The sequence below is a fragment of the Neovison vison genome, chromosome 3 (genome assembly GCF_020171115.1).
Source record: "Neovison vison isolate M4711 chromosome 3, ASM_NN_V1, whole genome shotgun sequence".
NCBI classification, from domain to species: Eukaryota; Metazoa; Chordata; class Mammalia; order Carnivora; family Mustelidae; genus Neogale; species Neogale vison.
Genome location: NC_058093.1, coordinates 176,567,345 through 176,588,593, shown reverse-complemented (window position 1 = coordinate 176,588,593; position 21,249 = coordinate 176,567,345). Strand labels below are relative to the sequence as shown.

Sequence of the window (21,249 nt, the reverse complement as noted above, 5' to 3'; positions counted from 1 at the left end):
ACACAACATTAAAACAATCATCACAAAAGATCTTAATTAATAGTTAAATGCCATCACCATTACAGATATGTTTTCCTGGTACCATAACATTCCTGTGTTGAATATGAGCATTCAAAATGTTACTTATGCATAGTTGTACACCAGGTTCTCTAAACTTCAGAACAAGACACAGGCGACCTTCTTTTTATCATTACCTGCAAGGACCCTGAAAATGGGGGCACTAGTGTGCCACACCTGGAGACTGCTGGGGTGTATGGGCTGGTGGTTAGTGGCTGTGTGGGCTCCCTTACCCCACCAGAACAAGGTCTCCCAAATGAGGGGTCTGGCAGAGGCAGCCAGCCAGGAGAACTGGCAAGCAAGGATTTGAATTAGTTCTGGAAGATCTCAATCTACTATTTGGAAACTTCTGGACAGATAATCTCTGAGGTTTCCAGGGCTAGCTTGCTATGACTTGAATAAAGGATGGGTCAAAACACTGCTAAAGTTTACTCTTCTAAGCATGCCAACATTTACTTCATAAATTTTCTTAGCACAGAATAAACACACAAACATGAGTAAGAAATCCTTAAACTTAACAGCTCTATTATTTAGGAAGTCATTTGTCCCCAGAATTGATAATCCTCTAGAAATATGTGAAGTAAAGGGATATATGATTTTATGTATGGAATAGGGTCATCAGAACAACTTAATCAAAGATGTTCTTCTACCTACCCCCTTGCCCCAATGGCAATGCAATATTAACTATTTTAGTTAATTAGGAAAAGATTTTGATCTAAGACAATAGTTTGTACAGCGTGAGTACTCAGTAAATATTTATCTACTATTACTATTGTCAAGGATAGTTGGGTACCTCTACATGCAAACACAATTTTATATTAGGCGAAGGAAGGAAACAAAACAATGAGAAGATAAGGTCTCCGAGAATACAGGCTTATTACCAAGCATTCTTATATTCTGGGAACTGACAGAGTTCATGTGCCTTTTGGGGTGCTCTCTTGGATTCCTGGCCCCACTTCCCATGTGTGACGGGGAGGCTTCTACACACCAATGAGCAATTCTTTGAACGTGACCGCAGTGTCCTACCATTCAACTCAATTCTGACACTATCTACTCAGTCATAGCGTCAGATCCACAGGGGAAGGGATCAGTCCTGCAAGACTCCCTCTCCACCTACCCTCGCACCCACTTCAGACCCCGGTCATAAGTCCAGGTTTTCGACTGTGCTTCTGATGATCTGCCTATAGGTTAGAGGTTCCAATGACCGCTTCCTTTCCTGGGTTCGATTAATTTGCTGGAGAGACTCATAGAATTCAGAAACAGTTTACAGTACTTACTAGATTACTGGTTTGTGATAAAAGGGTATAACTCAGGAAGAACCAGATGCACAGAGCAAAGTATGTGGGAAGGGGCAGAGCTTACATTCCTTTTCTGAGTACACCACTGTCCCCACACCTCCAGATGTTTACTGACACAGAGGTTCTCCAAACCTAGTCCCTGGGGTTTTCACAGAGGCTTCCATACATAGGCATGATTGATTAAATTACTGGCCATTAGTTATGATTCAACCTCCAGCCTCTGCCTCCTCCCTGGAGGTCAGACCTGGTGGGACTGAAAAGTTCCAACCCTCTAATCTAACTAAGATTGGTTGCCCTGGCAACTAGCCCCCAACCAGAGGTGGGGTCCAAAAGTCATCTTATGAAAATAGCAAATGACACCTCTGTTGCTCTCCCCACTTAGGAAATTCCAAGGGTTTTCAAAGCTCTGCCAGAAATGGGGATGATGACCAAATATATATTATTACAAATCACAATTTCACAAGCTCCTAACTTATTACCAATGAGTAAGTCAAGCACTGGGAATGAAGCCCACTGAGAAACTGGGGTGTGTGTGTGTGTGTGTGTGTGTGTGTGTGTGTTTCCACCTTCCATGAGCTTTATATTCAAACTTCCGAACCTTCCTTGTATAATATGTAGCATCGTGCTCTTTCACATAAGAAAAGTTCTATGGAATTCATTAAGAACTCCTTCACTCCAGGAATTTTGCTTTCAGCCTGATTTTAAAGCAGAATAATGTTCTCTTTCTTTAAATGGGCAATGTTTAAATTCATTTTGGGGAGGAACACCCAAGTAGGAACCAGAAACCTACTTCAACACAAGGAATGAATAGGGGAAGTCCTCTGTCACTTGATACTGGAGTTAGAGAGGCTTCCAGTTATTCTTTTCAGACCTTAAGGCAGGTAAGAATCACCTAGAAATCCAGTTAAAATGCAAATACTCAGTACGCCCAAATGGGACGGTGAGTCCACATTTCTAACAAGCTCCCAAGTGATGCTCTTTCTGGTCCTAGTAGCTTGCTTTTAGAAAAACCCTGAAAGCCTTAATTAATTGTTCTGGGTAGGGCTCAGAAATAGAGGAGGGGGGTGAAAATTAAAATAAAATTCCCAAAATGATCATATGAATGTGTATCTCACCAGAAACAAACAAACAAACAAACAAAAACCAAAAAGCAAAACAAATTTAAAAAACCCTCCTTGTTTCTAAATATACTTAAAGACAATAGGAAGATACTTCTTGGGTGGTGTCAGGGGTGGGGGGGTAGGGTTTGTTTTTTTTTAAGATTTTATTTATTTGACAGAGAGAGATCACAAGTAGGAAGAGAGGCAGGCAGAGAGAGAGAGAGAGAGAGAGAGAGAGAGAGAGAAGCAGGCCCCCTGCTGAGCAGAGAGCCCGATGCTGGACTCAATCCCAGAACCCTGAGATCATGACCTGAGCTGAAGGCAGAGCCTTAACCCACTGAGCCACCCAGGTGTCCGGTGGGGGGTGGGGTGGTAATTTATTAACTGTCTTTACCATTAGAGCCTATGGCTATTCTAAAATAATCAGATCTTGCAATATATTCACAATTCTTATTTCAAATTTGTTCTTGTTTTTCCTAAGGAGCTTCACTACTTTCAGCTTAAATCCTAAAAATAGTAATCAGAAGGGAGGAATGTTTTTTTAGCATTAGATATTTATCCTCTAAATAAAAGCCCACGGCAGGGGGTGAGGGGGCACCTGCAGGTTCACAAAGGGGGGGGAGGGGGAACAGGCTATTAATAGAGGTCAATTCTAGTTAGCTCCGCCTAACTAACCAGCCCACGAGCTCTTCTGAACCTCCATTCCTCATCTGTAAAATGAGAGCCTTAGAAAGAGGACCACATCCACGCAGACCTCTGACACCCTTTGATTCTTCGATTAAGAATCGTCACCAACGGCAAACATTTAACAACTTAATCTGCGCTAATTATCTTGTCCTTGAAGGTACCTTTCCTACAGACTTGCATCATGCCTGTGCTACAGGAGATGCACTGTCCTGGACAGCCCCAGCTTATGTTCATTCCTCAGTATCGACTGCCCCCTGCAGGCGCTCCCCGGGACTGACTCTTCTCGTGGTCCGGGCTCATCTCCCTGGAAACAGACTTGCTTTCCTTCATTTAGACTATTGGGCACAGGAAAGATTAGGACAGAGCATAAGTGCCTTTTTCATTAGAAGAAAGACAAAGGCCAATTAATAAGGACCCAAAGAAGAGGAAGGGCACTCAGGGTTAGAAGAGGGAAGGAAATGAGGCAAGTCTGAGCTGTCCAGGCAGCAGCATCTGAAAGAGGAGCTTTGTTTATTTTGTCTAATCCCCTAGCTCCCTCCTTCCTGTTTCATAGACGTTGCTTATCAGAATCTTGGGGGTTTTCACAGCAGAATATGTATATTCTATTATATTGCTACCATGATACATTTTGACCAGAAAAGCTTTTATCCCTTTTTATGTGTTAATAACTGAATGTTCAGTGCTTCTCTATGGAAAAGTTAAACCATCCCCAATAGGGAGAATATTATCTTTCCGTTCCCTTTCCGTCAAAGCATAAGAAATTACTACGTGCAAAGGTTTAAAAAAAAAAAAAAACATGGTAGAAGTCATCTTTTCAACATCTAAGCATGTATCCGGAAAAGCTACTGACTGCCAGCAGTCCTAATTATTACTTTGTACCTAATTGATTTAATCAGAGCACCTGTGGTCATTTGAATACTATTTGCTTCTGGCAATAATGGATTGGTAGGGCATGTTTCCACTTTGCTCACAAATGCTTTAAAATATGTGTCTGCCTTATATCCTGGATGATTGTACTTTCTGCTCAGAATTCTGTGAAGTTAATGATTCTTCCCATTTCCTGGAAAACCTTTTCTCCTTTTTGCTTGGATGAATGAGTAGTTATTTTCTCTAGATCTAAGTTTCAGAAGTGGTGCATTTCTACATCCAAGGCTGACGTAACACATAACTAATGAATGTACATTCATGTGTGTTATATGGCGCATCAATGTTGTGGTTTTTTTTTTTTTTAAGATTTTATTTATTTGTTTGACAGAGATCACAAGTAGGCAGAGATACAGGCAGAGAGAGAGAATGGAGGAAGCAGGCTTCCTGCTGAGCAGAGAGCCTATGTGGGGCTCCATCCCAGGGTCCTGGGATCATGACCTGAGCCGAAGGCAGAGGCTTTAACCCACTAAGCCACCCAGGCGCCCCCAATGTTGTGTTTTAAATGCCTTTTCCTATGGTCACCTCCAGGCTTTTTATGCCTTAACTAAAGCATCAGGGTAGCTGGCTGTATAAAACTGTAGTAGCCAGTGATGGGCTGGAAAGGCATGGGGCAATATTCAGAAGAGTCTGGCTATTACAAACTACCTGAGCCTCCCAGAGCAGCAGAAAACAACCAGAATGCTGCATTCAGGGGTGCCTCTGTGGCTCAGTCAGTTAAGTGTTTGCCTTCAGCTCGGGTGTCCTGGGATTAAGTCCCGCATCTGGCTTCCTGCTCAGCGGGGTACCTGCTTCTCCCTCTGCCACTTCCCCTGCTTCTGCACACACTCTCTCTCTCTCTTGCTCTCGCTCTCCCTCTCGCTCTCTCTCTGTGTCAAATAAATGAATAAAATCTTTTTCTAAAAATGTTGCATTCGGAGAATAACATGAGTCCCACCACCTCCCTTGGCTCTTGCCTGCCTTCCTTCCTCTCCAGTGACGATAGCGCTGACCCCGTAGGGCAGGGAAATGGAATATACCAGAGCTTCAAACACAGTGATAGCTACCCATGCTCTTGAGCCATGAGTGCATTCTTAAAGGGTGCTTTTTTTTTTTCTTTTTTTTTCTCTCAGTGCCACAAACAGTTGCTGGTTTATTGTGGCAGAAGTTCTAAAATTTGGAGGTTAAACTGGCTCTGCTTACTCTTAGGTATAAACTCAGTTCCAAACATCTAACTTCAGACTAGGTGAGGGACCATATTGATTCATTTTTTTTTTTACCCAGTTTCTTTCTAATCCATTCATTGTCTGGGATGGAATTACTTATTAAAGTTTCATTTTGCCATAATTTTAGATTATAGATAATCTATAGATTATAGATAAAATCTATAATTTTATAGATTCACATGTAATTGTAAAAATAATACAGAGAGATCTCATGTATCTTTTACCCAGTCTCCCCTGCATTGGTAATATCTTACAAAACTATAGTATAATGTCACAAGCAAGATACTGATACAGCCAAGATACAAAAGCTTTCCATCACCACAAATAGCCTCATGTTGCCTTTTTATAGCTACCTTACTTCCCTCCCACCCCCACTTCTTTCTTTACCCCCCGCAACCACTAATCTCTTCTCCATCGCTATGAATTTATCATTTCAAGAACATTCTATAAGCAGAATCATATAGCATGTAACCTTTTTGAAAATTACTTATTTTCACTTTGCGTAATTCTTCAGAGATCCTTGCAGACTGTTGCTGAGTAGAGTTCCATGGTATAGATGCACCACAGTTTAACCTTTTACCCATTGACACACAACTGGATGGTTTCCAGCTGGAGACTATGATGAACAAAGCTGCTCTAACGTTCCTATATAGGCTTTCTGGATGAACACAGGCTTAGTTTCTCAAAGATAAATTCCCAGGAATACAGTTCCTGGGTCATAGGTAGTTGTGGTTTCATTTTGTAAGAAACAGCCACACTTTTTAGAGTGGCTGCACCATTTTACATTCTTACCAGCAATGTATGAGGGATTCTGGTTCTCTAAATCCCATCAACATTTGCTGTCGTTACATTTTTAATTTAGCCATTCTGAGAGGTATGCAGTACTAGCTCATTGTGGATTTTATTTGCATTCCCTAATGGTTAATGATGTTCATCGTCCTTTCGTGTGCTTATTTGTAAAACGTCTTTTCAGGCTTTTTGCCTGTTTTCTAATTAGACTTTTTTCTGTTGGATTTCAAGAGTACTCTGTTTATAGCAGCTATGAGTCCTTCATCAGATATGTGATATTTAAAATCTTCTCATACCTAACTTATCTTTTCATCTTCTTCATAGAGTCAAAGAGCCAACGCTTTTAATTTTGATAACATCCAATTTATAAAGTTTTCCCCTTATGCATTATCCTGTTATTGTCAAATCTAAGAATACCTTGCCCAGCTTAGAATCCCAAAGATTTTCTCTGTTTTTTTCCATGTTTTTTATTTAATACTATGATCCATTTTGACTTAGTTTTTTATAAGGCATGAGACTTAGTCTAACATTTTATTTTTGTTTGGGGTTCACCTATAAAGGTCCAGTTACTCCAGCTCCATTTGGAAAAGGCTATCTTTCCTCCATTAAATTGCTCTGGCAATTGCGATAATCACTTGGGCATATATGTGTGGGTTTATTTCTAGACTCCCCACTTTGTGCCATTGATCTACATGTCTATCCCCCAACCAGTACCAAACAGTCTTGATTACTGAAGCTATACAGAAAGTCTTTAAATTGAATAACATGAAAATATATAAATAAGTAGATAGATAGATACTAAAAAGAGTGAATCCTACCTTATTCCTCAAAATTATTTTAGGGGCACCTGTTTAGGCATGGGGCAATATTCAGAAGAAGAGTCTAGCTATTATAAACTACCTCAGTCAGTTAAGTGTCTAACTCTTCACTTCAGCTCAGGTCATGATCTCAGGGTTGTGGAATTGAGCCCCATGTCGGGCTTGGTGCTCAACACAGACTCTGCTTGTCCCTCTCCCTGCCCCTCTCTCACCCCCACTTCACCTCACGTGTGCGAACACTTTCTCTCTATAAATAAAATCTATAAAAATACCATTTTAGCTATTCTAGTTCCTCTAACTTTCCCTGTACATTTTTAAATAATCTTGTCTATATCCAAAAACATGGAATTTTGATAGGAAATGCATTAAACCTACATGTCAATTTGGAGAGAATTTACATTTTTACTATGAGCATCTCCACTGATCTAATCTTCTTTGATTTTTCTTAAAGTTTCTTTTTTTGTTTTTAAGATTTTATTTATTTATTTGACAGACAGAGATCTCAAGTACATAGAGAGTCAGGCAGAGAGATAGGTAAACAGCTCTCCACTAAGCAGAAAGCCTGATGTGGGGCTCGATCCCAGCATCCTGGGATCATGACCTGAGCTGAAGGCAGAGGCTTTAACCCACTGAGCCACCCAGGCGCCCCTTCTTTGATTTTTTTTTAATCTTCTTTCATTGGCATTGCATAGTTTTTAGTACACAAGTCTTGATGCTTTGTTAGACTTACACCTAAGCAATGAATTTTTTTAAACAGTTGTAAATGGTATTATATTTCTAATTTTGGTGTCCATGTGTTCATTCTAGTATTTTAAAAGACAATTATTTTTATATGTTGATCTTATTTTCTGTTACTTGGCTGAATTTACTTCTTAGTTCAGGATTCTTTTTATTTTATTATTTATTTATTTATTTTTAGATTCCTTGGGATTTTCTATATTGGCAATTATGTCAACTGCAAATAAGAACAGTTTTATTTCTTCCTTTCCAATTTGTATGCTTTTAATTTCCTTACTACACTGACTAGAACTTCTAGCACTATGCTAAGTAAGAGTGAGATTGAACATCCTTCCCTTGTTCATAATCTTAGAGGAAAAAATTCAGTCTTTTGCTATTAAATATAATCTTAGCTGTACACATTGTGTATTATTTCAATTCTTTTAAATTGGTTGAGGCTTCACTTTATGGCCCAGATTATGGTCTTTCTTTACATATTTTCCATGGGTACTTGGAAAGAATGTGTATTCTGCTGTTCTTGGGTAGAATGCTCTTTAAGTTTGAGAATGCTCTTTAAGTTTAAGCTCTTTAAATGCTCTTTGATTCTACTGGTTGATACAGTTTGGAGCTCTTCTAGATCCTCCTTTATTTTCTGTCTAGTTGCTCTAACAATTGTGGAGAAGGGGTTGTTGAAGTCTCAACTGTAATTATGGATTTTATATCTCTTCCCATTCTATCAGTTTTTGCTTCATTTGTTTTGAGATATTTAAGATTGCTTTGTGTTCTTAATGGATTGGTTCTTTAGTTATTATGTAATGTCCCCTCTGGGTATTTTTCTTTACCAATAACCTTTAGTAATAAAATTTCTTTATCTGATGTTAATAGAGCCACTTCTGTTTTCCATTGTCTATTTACACAATACAATTTTTTCTATCCTTTTATTTTCAACTTACTTACATCATTATACTTGAAGTGAGTTTCTGGGAGACAGTTAATAGCTGGGTCATGTTTTTAAATCCAGTCTGCAAATCTCTGTCTTTTAATTAATGCATTGAGACTATATATTTAATGACTATCATCTTAGGGTTTAAGTCTCCCATTAGATTTTTTGTTTTCTGTTTGTTCTGTTTTTTGTTTCTCTGGGTTTTTTTCCTGCTTTCTTATGGGAAACTTGAATATTTTTTGGAATTCTATTTGGATTTATCTGTAGTGTTTTTGAATATGTCTTTTTGATATAGCTTTTTTAATGGTAGATTTAGGAATTATAATTTATCACAATTTAATGGCATCATTTTAGTGGTTTGAATAAAATATAGATAAAGAAATAAAGAAATAAATATAAAGAAAGAAAGATAAATACCATATAATTTCACTCACATGCGGAATTTAAGAAACAAAAAGAGGAATGTATTGGGGTGGGGGTGGGAAGAAAAAAGAGAAAGGGAAACAAACCAGAGACTCAATCACAGAGAACAAACTGAGGGTTGATAGAGGAAGATGGGGTTGGGGGAGACTAGAGGTGTGATAGGGATTAAGGAGGGCACTTGTCATGATGAGTACTGGGTATTGTATATAAGTGATAAATCACTGAATTCTACTCCTGAAACCAAAATTGCACCGCATGTTAACTAATTAAATTTAAATAAAAATTTGAAAAGAAAAAATAAAATAAATGTTCTGTCTTAGACTCATAAATACAGAGAACAAACTGGTGGTGGCAGAGGGGCAGAGATGGGGTGAGGGGGTGGGCAAAATAGAAGTGAAGCAGATAAAAAGGAACAAATCTCCAGTTATGAAATAAATAAGCCATGGGGATGAGAAGTAAAGCATAGGAAATATAGTCATTAATATTGTAATAACACTGTATGGTAGCAAATGGTAACTATACTTATTGTGGTCAGCACTGTGTAATGCATATAACTGCTGAATCACTTATGTGAAACACCTGAGACTAACACAAGATTGTCAACATTTTGGTTCTGGGTTGGGCTTACGTCGTTGGCCATATTTTTATATAGACCAATACCAGGTAACTGCCACAAATAAGAAAACCTGGAAAGCCAGGAAAACTTAGTTTTGATCTGAAGGAACTCAGATATAATTGTAGAACCACTACCGGTAATATTTTAGGGACCATGGAAAAAGTACCAGGAAAAAAATACTATCTCAGTTTTCAAAAAAGAAGATTCCAAAAGTTACAAATAGTTAATCTAATGTGAGTCCTTGGAAACATTCCAGAAAGAATTTTTAAACAGATGGTTTGTGATGATTTAGAAAATAAGAAACTACCAAGATTTACTAACAAGGCATATATAAGACTACTTATAGCTCCCTCTTTGACTATGTAATTGCATTTAGAATAGTATTTGAAACAGTAGATCACTATAGGCTTGCATGAAAGAATAAAAGTCAGAAAAAAAATAAAAATACACAAACATCAGAGAAATGTGGGCTGAGTGGTAGGGAAATGTGTGAAATAACCTTAGAGCAAAAACTATATTATTGATGAACTGAGTCATCTTGGAAGATCACTGATTCACCCAATCCCAGGCAATAACTTGACAAGTAACTGGGTAAGCAAATAGGTGGCATCATTATGGGGAAGGTATGAGAAGATTAAGACTAGAAGTTTTACAGATCTAGCCTTTGTTTCAGAGTTTACAAACTTGTCAGCCTCTGCTTCCTTATTTGTAAAATAGAGGTGATAAGGCTTCACAATTACTATAATAATATAGAATATTGCTGTGATAGGTAATATATTGTAGGTAAAGCCCTTACATGCATAGGACTTGTAATACTCACTGATTTGGGGTATTGCTAGATTTGCTTCTGTTATCACATATGCTGGTGACACCTAACTGGCAAGAAGTCGATCTAGTGCGGGCGCCTGGGTGGCTCAGAGGGTTAGGCCGCTGCCTTCGGCTCAGGTCATGATCTCAGGGTCCTGGGATCGAGTCCCGCATCGGGCTCTCTGCTCGGCAGGGAGCCTGCTTCCTCCTCTCTCTCTCTGCCTGCCTCTCTGCCCACTTGTAATCTCTCTCTGTCAAATAAATAAATAAAATGTTTAAAAAAAAAAAAGAAGTCGATCTAGTGCATGTATTTCATGGGATTAATCTTTGATTTTAATTTATTTTTTATTTTTTTTAAGATTTTATTTATTTCTTTGACAGACAGAGATCACAAGTAGGCAGAGAGGCAGGCAGAGAAAAAGGAAGAAGTAGGCTCCCCGCGGAGCAGAGAGCCCATTGGAGGGCTCAATCCCAGGACCTGAGCAGACGCTTTAACCCACCGAGCCACCCAGGTGCCCCCTCAACTTATTTTTTAAAAGAGTTCATTTATTTACTTGAGAGAGAGAGAGAACACAAGCAGGGGCAGTAGGAAGGGAAGAAGCACTTTCCCACTGAGCAGGGAGCCTGTTGCAGGGCTCCATCCTAGGCCCCTAGGATCATGACCTGAGCCACCCAGCCACCCACTTTGATTTCATTTTAATACAAACTAAAGTGTCAAGAATTGGAATGACTTAACATCAATTGATATGAAGATCTAAACATTGTCCAAAGGGAGCTTACCAGAAATTAGGGGTGTGCTTAGAGGCCTAACAATCCAGAGCTCTCTCAGGCAATATCATAGAAGGATTTTCTATAAAATAAATGATTATAGTCATTCTGTATTCTGCACTTGTCAGCCCACATTTGGAAGTGTGAGTTTGGTTCTGGGTGCTTTGTTGTCAAAGAGAAACTAACAAATCGGACCACCTTTAGAGATAAGTCATCAAGGTAATGGACAGCCTGAAGTCTTGACATAAGAGGACAAGATAAAGGGGGCATGTCAGCTGGAGAAGAGAAGGCTTAGTGGGGATGGACAACTGTGTTCAAAACAACTGAGGACTATTACATGGAAGAGATGTCTTCTTTGTGACCTTTTGGCACGCCGGTAGTGAGTGTACACACAAAGCATTTGACAAAGGAGATTAGAAGAAAGCCAACATTATAAGAATTATTTAACAGTCTGTCTTTGGTTGCTTTTTGCTCTTCCCAAAGTAAAGTCAGACTATGAAGCCCTTTGTGAAAAATCTATCAAAACTCTTTTACACGGGTTTTAACTGCTCCAATTTGTCAATGTCAACTTACATCTATGGAAGTAGATCTGCTCTGCCCTGACACTTTTTAAATTGAAGGAAACACTGTAGTCAGCTCAAAGCAGCATTTAGATCACTATCCCCCACCTCCCCTCCTAAGCATCACCACCATGGGCTTTCCACTAACAAGTACAGTTAAACTATCATCACAGCTTTCTTAGTGATGACATTGTCTTTCCTTACTGGTTCATAAACGGACACTATTGGCAACAGCCTTTCTGCAATCTCTAAGTGCTTATGGAATTACTTTTTTGGATGTCTTAATTATTTCAATGCAGTTTGTTCTCAATAATACTGTATCAAGGGGCGCCTGGGTGGCTCAGTGGGTTAAGCCTTCGGCTCAGGTCATGATCTCAGGGTCCTGGGATCGAGCCCCACATCGGGCTCTCTGCTCAGCAGGAAGCCTGCTTCCCCCTCTCTCTGCCTGCTGCTCTGCCTACTTGTGATCTCTGTCTGTCAAATAAATAAATAAAATCTTTTGAAAATAATAATAATACTGTATCAAGTTTTAATTACATCACTGTTTTGTAAATACTAGAGCAGTAAAATTATACTCACATTTTTACTGTACTTTCCACCAAAAAACAGAAGTATCCTTTTTCCCTTTTCAACTACAGCAATAATAGTCCCTGAAATACTACTCTTATTATTTAGTGTGCTTAAAACTAACCCTGAATAATCAATAGTATACCTTTCCAGAGGGAGGCAGTAAGTGACAGTTTCTTTTTATTATGTTGATGCCCAAATTTGTTGGGAGTTTAATTGCCAAGAAATGAAATAGGGAAGATTGAATACTTCTGTTAAAGAGAGATTTTTTAACTTCTGCCTCTATTCCCCCAAGAACCAGAAGCAGAAACTCAAACAGATATCTGTACACCCGTGTTCACAGCTACTTTATTCACACTAGCAAAAAGTGGAAGGAACCCAAGTGTCTGTGAGTAGCCTTAAAGGAAGTTAGTTCTGCCGCATGCTGCATTATGGACGAACCGTGAAGACATTATACTAAGTGAAACAAGCTGGGCAAATACTATATAATTTCACTTGTATAAGATCGACCTACAGTAGCCAAACTCCGAGATACATAAAGTGGAAGGGTGGTTGCCAGCGGCTGAGGCGTAAGACCACTTAAGATCTACTCTCAGACAAATACCATATGATCTCCCTTACATGGAGACTCTAAACAAACAAAAACTGAGCTTACAAATACAGAGAACAGGTTGGTGGTTGACAAAGGCAATGGCTGGGTGTAGGAGAAATGGATGAAGGGCGTCCAAAGGTACAAGCTTCCAGTTTATAAAATGAAGAAGTCCTGTGGATGTAATGTACAGCATGGAGACCATAGGTAACAATACTATATATTTGAAAGTGTTGGCATCTGGGTGGCTCAGTTGGTTAAGCGTCTGCCTTTGGCTCAGGTCAAGATCCCAGGGTCCTGGAATTGAGCCCCACATTGGGTTCCCTGCTCAGTGGGGAGTCTGCTTCTCCGTCTGTCTGCCCTTCCCTGTGCTTGTTCTGTCTCTCTGTCAAATACATAAATAAAATCTTTTTTAAAAAAATATTTGAGGGGCGCCTGGGTGGCTCAGTGGGTTAAAGCCTCTGCTTTCGGCTCAGGTCATGATCCCAGGGTCCTGGCATCGAGCCCCGCATTGGGTTCTCTGCTCAGCGGGGAGACTGCTTCCTCCTCTCTCTCTCTCTGCCTGCTGCTCTGCCTACTTGTGATCTCTGTCAAATAAATAAATAAAATCTTTTTTTAAAAAAAGTATTGAGATTGAATCTTAGAAGTTCTCATCACAAGAAAAAATCATGTGGTGCTAGACACTAACTAGATTTATTGGGGTGATCATTTAGCAATACTCACAGTGAATCATTATGTCATATATCTGAAACGAGTATGTCAATCTTCTATCTCAATTTTTTTTTTAAAGATCTACTCTCTTTGCACATTTCAAGCACACTGCACCCCATGATTAGCTATGATCACTATGCCGCCCATCACATCCCTAGGGTTTAATTCATCTGATGAAGTTATACTTTCAGTACTCTATTACAAAGTTAATCATTTTCACTTCAAGGACACTGGTTTAAAACTTGGCAGTCTGAGTATTATTGCATTTTCTCTTCTTTGGCAACCTTACTGATTCTGGGCCAAGCTTGTATACATGGCCGCCCCATGACCAACGTAAAGGGTGTCCTATCTTTTGTGTGCATATTTAAGATTTTTGTTTATTTGAGAAAGAGAGAGCACAAGCAGGGTGAGCAGCAGAGGGAGAGAGAGAAGCAGACTCCTGAGCAAGGAGCCCGATGCAGGACTTGATCCCAGGGCCCTGGGATCGTGACCTGAGCCACAGACGCTTAACCAACCCAGGTGCCCCTCTCTGCGTGCACTTATAGGACATGACAATGAGTGGGACTCAGCCAGGCCAAAATCTCAGTTCTGATAAGCCACAATACATGAACTGGGCCTATTTAGGGAGAAAAGTAGAAAAAGATACATGTCATTGTGAATAGGCCAACATGGAAAAATAACTAATCTAACATGAAAACTAATATTTCTGAATATGCACATGCCCTTTCTTCTTGGCAAATCACCTTTCTTTTGAGGTGAAATGAAGTAACCAATACACTATTTCCTGCCATTTCTTTAGTGTTTCTACACCAGCAGCACATATCTATACTGGACATTTTATACTAAGAGCTGTGGGCTCCGCTAAGCAGACAAGATAAGAATTCATTTCCTTATATTTAGTGTATGATTAAAGCATGTGTTGTTTTATCAGAAATGACTCACCAAAGAAGAACTATTCAATCCTTTCTGAGTGATTTTTCACTTAGAAATTTGGGAATTATGCCTGATTTCATAACAAGTGACCAGGGTGAATGATTGTTGCAATGATGCCTCATTTCCCCATCTCAGCCGGTAGATACTCATTTTTCAAAGCACTGGACTTTCGCTTCTTCTTTTGAATATACACCATTTATGAAACAGTCACCACCCCCATTGCTGCCCGCATAACTATTTGGCACAGTATCATCATTTATGGTGGCAATATCATCGCCCAGGGTTATGTTACAAAAGAGCCAAAGAAACACATTTGTCATCGAATTCTCAAAATCTAAGGGGAAGTGAACTTTAGCTTATAAATGTTTCCAGCTAAGCCTTTTTTTTTTCTTTTTTTAAATTTTATTTATTTATTTGACAGAGATCGCAAGTAGTCAGAGAGGCAGGGTGAGACAGAGAGGGGAAGCAGGCTCCCTGCCGAGCAGAGAGCCCAATGCGGGACTGGATCCCAGGACCCTGAGATCATGACCTGAGCTGAAGGCAGAGGCTTTAACCCACTGAGCCCCCAGGTGCCCCTAAGTCTCTCTTTTCTTAAAAGAGATCTTCTTTTTTTTTTTTTTTTAAAGATTTTGTTTGACAGAAAGAGAGACATCGAGAGAGGAGGAGTGGGAGAGGGAGAAGGAGGCTTCCCACTGAGCAGGGAGCCCAACGTGGGGCTCAATCCCAGGCCCCTGGGATCATGACCTGAGCCACAGGCAGACACTTAACCACTGAGTAACCCAGGTGCCCCCTTAAAAGAAATCTTAAGGGGGAAATGAATTCTTCAGTTGGTTGGTTGGTTGGTTGGTTGGTTATTTGGTTGGTTGGGATTGGTGCCATGAGTGTTTCTAAAGTAACCCTTTGTGAATTATCATAATAGCACATAACACATGGCAAATATTTACCTGAGTTGGCAGAACAAATAGCCCATGTTTGATAGCTACTTGTAGGATCCATAGAGAACAGTTTCCCTTTTACAATAATGATGTAGGAGGTTAACTTTCATGGTTAAATTCTAGATCTGTTTTTTTTTCCCAATTTATTTATTTTCAGAAAAACAGTATTCATTATTTTTTCACCACACCCAGTGCTCCATGCAAGCTGTGCCCTCTATAATACCCACCACCTGGTACCCCAACCTCCCACCCCCCCGCCACTTCAAACCCCTCAGACTGTTTTTCAGAGTCCATAGTCTCTCATGGTTCACCTCCCCTTCCAATTTACCCAAATTCCCTACTACTCTCTAACGCCCCTTGTCCTCCATGCTATTGGTTATGCTCCACAAATGAGTGAAACCATATGATAATTGACTCTCTCTGCTTGACTGATTTCACTCAGCATAATCTCTTCCAGTCCCGTCCATGTTGCTACAAAAGTTGGATATTCGTCCTTTCTGATGGAGGCATAATACTCCATAGTGTATATGGACCACATCTTCCTTATCCATTCATCCGTTGAAGGGCATCTTGGTTCTTTCCATAGTTTGGCGACTGTGGCCATTGCTGCTATAAACATTGGGGTACAGATGGCCCTTCTTTTCACGACATCTGTGTCTTTGGGGTAAATACCCAGGAGTGCAATTGCAGGGTCGTAGGGAAGCTCTATTTTTAATTTCTTGAGGAATCTCCACACTGTTCTCCAAAGAGGCTACACCAACTTGCATTCCCACCAACAGTGTAAGAGGGTTCCCCTTTCTCCACATCCTCTCCAACACATGTTGTTTCCTGTTTTGTTAATTTGGGCCATTCTAACTGGTGTAAGGTGATATCTCAATGTGGTTTTAATTTGAATCTCCCTGAGGGCTAATGATGATGAGCATTTTTTCATGTGTCTGATAGCCATTTGTATTTCTTGATTGGAGAAGTGTCTGTTCATATCTTCTGCCCATTTTTTGATGTGTTTGTCTGTTTCGTGTGGGTTGAGCTTGAGGAGTTCATTATAGATCCTGGATATCAACCTTTTGTCTGTACTGTCATTTGCAAATATCTTCTCCCATTCCGTGGGTTGCCTCTTTGTTTTTTTGACTGTTTCCTTTGCTGTGCAGAAGCTTTTGATTTTTATGAAGTCCCAGAAGTTTATTTTCGCTTTTGTTTCCTTTGCCTTTGGAGACGTATCTTGAAAGAAGTTGCTGTGGCTGATATCGAAGAGATTACTGCCTATGTTCTCCTCTAAGATTCTGATAGATTCCTGTCTCACGTTGAGGTCTTTTATCCATTTTGAGTTGATCTTTGTGTACGGTGTAAGAGAATGGTCGAGTTTCATTCTTCTACATATAGCTGTCCAGTTTTCCCAGCATCATTTATTGAAGAGACTGTCTTTTTTCCACTGTATATTTTTTCCTGTTTTGTCGAAGATTAATTGACCATAGAGTTGAGGGTCCATATCAGGGCTCTCTACTCTGTTCCACTGGTCTATGTGTCTGTTTTTATGCCAGTACCATGCTGTCTTGGTGATCACAGCTTTGTAATAAAGCTTGAAATCAGGTAAGGTGATGCCGCCAGCTTTATTTTTGTTTTTCAACATTTCCTTAGCGATTCGGGGTTTCTTCTGATTCCATACAAATTTTAGGATTATTTGCTCCAGCTCTTTGAAGAATGCCGGTGGAATTTTGATCGGAATGGCATTAAAAGTATAGATTGCTCTAGGCAGTATAGACATTTTAACAATGTTTATTCTTCCGATCCAAGAGCATGGAATGGTCTTCCATCTTTTTGTGTCTTCTTCAATTTCTTTCATGAGTGTTCTATAGTTCCTCAAGTATAGATCCTTTACCTCTTTAGTTAGGTTTATTCCCAGGTATCTTATGGTTCTTGGTGCTATAGTAAATGGAATCGATTCTCTAATTTCCCTTTCTGTATTTTCATTGTTAGTGTATAAGAAAGCCACTGATTTCTGCACATTGACTTTGTATCCTGCCACGCTGCTGAATTGCTGTATGAGTTCTAGTAGTTTGGGGGTGGAGTCTTTTGGGTTTTCCATATAAAGAATCATGTCATCTGCGAAGAGAGAGAGTTTGACTTCTTCATTACCAATTTGGATACCTTTTATTTCTCTCTGTTGTCTGATTGCTGTTGCTAGGACTTCTAATACTATGTTGAACAAGAGTGGTGAAAGTGGGCATCCTTGTCTTGTTCCTGATCTCAATGGGAAGGCTGCAAGCTTTTTCCCATTGAGGATGATATTTGCTGTGGGTCTTTCATAGATAGATTTGATGAGGTTCAGGAATGTTCCCTCTATCCCTATACTTTGAAGCGTTTTAATCAGGAACGGATGTTGGATTTTGTCAAATGCTTTTTCTGCATCAATTGAGAGGACCATGTGGTTCTTCTCTCTTCTCATATTAATTTGTGGTATCACATTGATTGATTTACGAATGTTGAACCATCCTTGTAGCCCAGGGATGAATCCCACCTGATCATGGTGGATAATCTTTTTAATGTGTTGTTGGATCCTGTTGGCTAGGATCTTGTTGAGAATCTTAGCATCCATATTCATCAGTGATATTGGTCTGAAATTCTCCTTTTTGGTATGGTCCTTGCCTGGTTTGGGGATCAGGGTAATGCTGGCTTCATAGAAAGAGTCTGGAAGTTTTCCTTCTGCTTCAATTTTTTGAAACAGCTTCAGGAGAATAGGTGTTATTTCTTCTTGGAAGGTTTGGTAGAATTCCCCAGGGAATCCGTCAGGTCCTGGGCTCTTGTTTTTTGGGAGATTTTTGATCACTGCTTCAATCTCGTTATTAGATATCGGTCTATTCAGGTTGTCGATTTCTTCCTGGTTCAATTTTGGTAGTTTATATTTTTCCAGGAATGCATCCATTTCATCTAGGTTGCTAAGCTTATTGGCATATAACTGTTCGTAATAACTTCTGATGATTGTTTCTACTTCCTTGGTGTTAGTTGTGATCTCTCCCTTTTCATTCATAATTTTATGAATTTGGGATTTCTCTCTTTTCTTTTGGATTAGTGTAGCCAGTGGCTTATCGATCTTATTGATTCTTTCAAAAAACCAGCTTCTAGTTTCATTGATACGTTCTACTGTATCTCTGGTTTCTCCCTCATTGATCTCAGCTCTAATCTTGATGATTTCCCTTCTTATGTGTGGAGTTGTTTTGATTTGTTGTTGATCCTCCAGTTCTTTAAGGTGTAGAGACAGCTGGTGTGTTCTGGATTTTTCAATTTTTTTGAGCAAGGCTTGGATGGCTATATATTTTCCCCTTAGGACCACCTTTGCTGTATCCCATAGGTTTTGGACCGAAGTGTCTTCATTCTCATTGGTTTCCATGAATTGTTTCAGTTCTTCTTTGATCTCCTGGTTGATCCAAGCATTCTTAAGCAAGGTGGTCTTTAGCTTCCAGGTGTTTGAGTTCCTTCGGAACTTTTCCTTGTGATTGAGCTCCAGTTTCAAAGCATTGTGATCTGAGAATATGCAGGGAATAATCTCAGTCTTTTGGTATCGGCTGAGTCCTGATTTGTGACCCAGTATGTGGTCTATTCTGGAGAAGGTTCCGTGTGCACTTGAGAAGAATGAGTATTCTGCTGTTTTAGGGTGGAATGTTCTGTATATATCTATGAGGTCCATCTGGTCCAATGCTCTTGTTTCTTTATTGATTTTCTGCTTCGATGATCTGTCTAATTCTGAAAGAGGCGTGTTAAGATCACCTACGATTAGTGTATTCATATCAATATGACTCTTTATCTTGATTAACAGTTTTCTTAAGTAATTGGCTGCTCCCATATTGGGAGCATAGATATTTACAATTGTTAGATCATCTTGGTGGATAGTCCCTTTAAGGATTATGTAGTGTCCTTCTGTATCTCTGACTACAGTCTTTAGTTTGAAGTCTAATTTATCTGATATGAGAATCGCTACCCCAGCCTTCTTTTGAGTCCCATTGGCATGAAAGATGCTTCTCCACCCCTTCACTTTCAGTCTGCGTGTATCTTTAGGTTCAAAATGGGTCTCTTGTAGACAGCATATGGATGGGTCCTGTCGTTTTATCCAATCTGCAACCCTGTGCCATTTTATGGGTGCATTTAGGCCATTCACATTGAGAGTGATTATTGATAGATACGTTTTTATTGACATCGAGTTACCTTTGAAGTCTTTCTTTCTGTAGACTGTCTCTATATTTCTGTTCAATGCTATTCTTGGGATTTTTCCTCTTTTATAGAACCCCCCTTAATATTTCCTGCAGTATCGGCTTGGTGGTTGCATAGTCTTTTAAGTCTTGCTGGTCTTGGAAACTCTTTATCTCTCCATCCATTTTGAATGTCAGTCTTGCTGGATAAAGTATTCTTGGCTGCATGTTCTTCTCATTTAGTGCCCTGAATATATCTTGCCAGCCTCTTCTGGCTTGCCAGGTCTCTGTGGACAGGTCTGACGTTATTCTGATGGGCTTCCCTCTGTAAGTAAGGAGCCTCTTTGCCCTGGCAGCTTTCAAGAGATTATACCTACAATTATAATTTCTCAATTTGACTATCAGGTGTCGTGATGTTTTTTTGGAGTGTATAATCTTGGGTGGAGACCGTTCAGCCTCTAGTACATGAACGCTGGTTTCATTCGCAAGATTCGGAAAGTTTTCATGATGGACTTGTTCCACGACATCTTCTAGACTTCTTTCTTTCTCCTCCCCTTCAGGAATTCCAATAATTCTGACGTTGGAACGCTTCATGGCATCACTTATTTCCCTAATTCTGCTTTCGTGGGATCTAAGCTGTTTGTTCCAGGCTTCCTCCTGATCCTTTCTCTCTATCTGTTTGTCTTCCAGATCACTAATTCTATCTTCTGTCTCAGTTACCCTAGCTTTGAGAGAGTTTAGATTGGATTGGAACTCATTGAGAGCATTGTGGACCTCCTCCCTGGTAGCTTTAAGCTCCGCCCTAACATTGTGAACATCCTGTCTGGTCGCTTTCAGTTCGGCTCTAATCAATTCTGTTTGGTCATCCATGGCTTTCTCCAACCTAGCTATTGCCTGGATAATTGTTAGCCTGAATTCTCTTTCCGACATATTGTCTATGTTGATAGCCGTTAGCTCTATTGCGGAAGGTCCATCCTCTGTATTTTTCTTCTGTTGGGCATTCCTCCTCCTAGTCATTTTGGTGGGAGAAGACTGAACAGATGTAGCTGGATGTATCAACTCTGGTGCAGTCAAGGTGCACCCTGGAACACTTCCTGATCTCCGTCTCAGAGAGAAGCCTCAGTCTGGGTGCAGAAGCTGAATAAATTCCCCCTTGGACGCTGGCAGTGCAGGTTCCAAGTTGCAGACCCTGGGGGCGCAGGATCTTCTGCTCGTCCCCAAAGCCAAGGCAGTGGCGGCTGTCTGGGAGCTCCTGACCGCCAGAGAGGTTCCAAGCAGCGATCGCACACTGAGATTTTGCCGCCGGCCGGGGCTGGGAGTGCCCGGCTTGCGCGCACCTCTTTTCAGAGGCGGCTGTGGGTCGGGCGCGCGTCTGGGGCACTGAGAACGGGGCGCTGGTCCGTAAGCCGCAGGCTGGGCTTTTGCGCGTCTCTGTCCGGGGAAGAGTTTCGCTTAGACTTTGAAACAATGGCGCGGGTCAAGAAGCGCCCCCGGGCCTCAGAAACCCAGGAGAGCTGGAGCGACGTGCGCGCGCATCTCAAGCTTTGTGGTAGGGCTAGCGCGTGTTCTGCAGACCGGCGCAGCTCCCATCCCCTCACAGGAGCCGGAACCCACGCGCTCT

At 40.4% G+C, this 21,249-nt stretch overlaps 1 protein-coding gene across 6 annotated transcripts in view; it reads left to right on the top strand.

Moving 5' to 3' along the window:
• DLGAP1 (DLG associated protein 1) overlaps positions 1-21,249 on the top strand; it is an 881,241-nt gene that overhangs the window by 675,436 nt on the left and 184,556 nt on the right. The window lies entirely within an intron of this gene.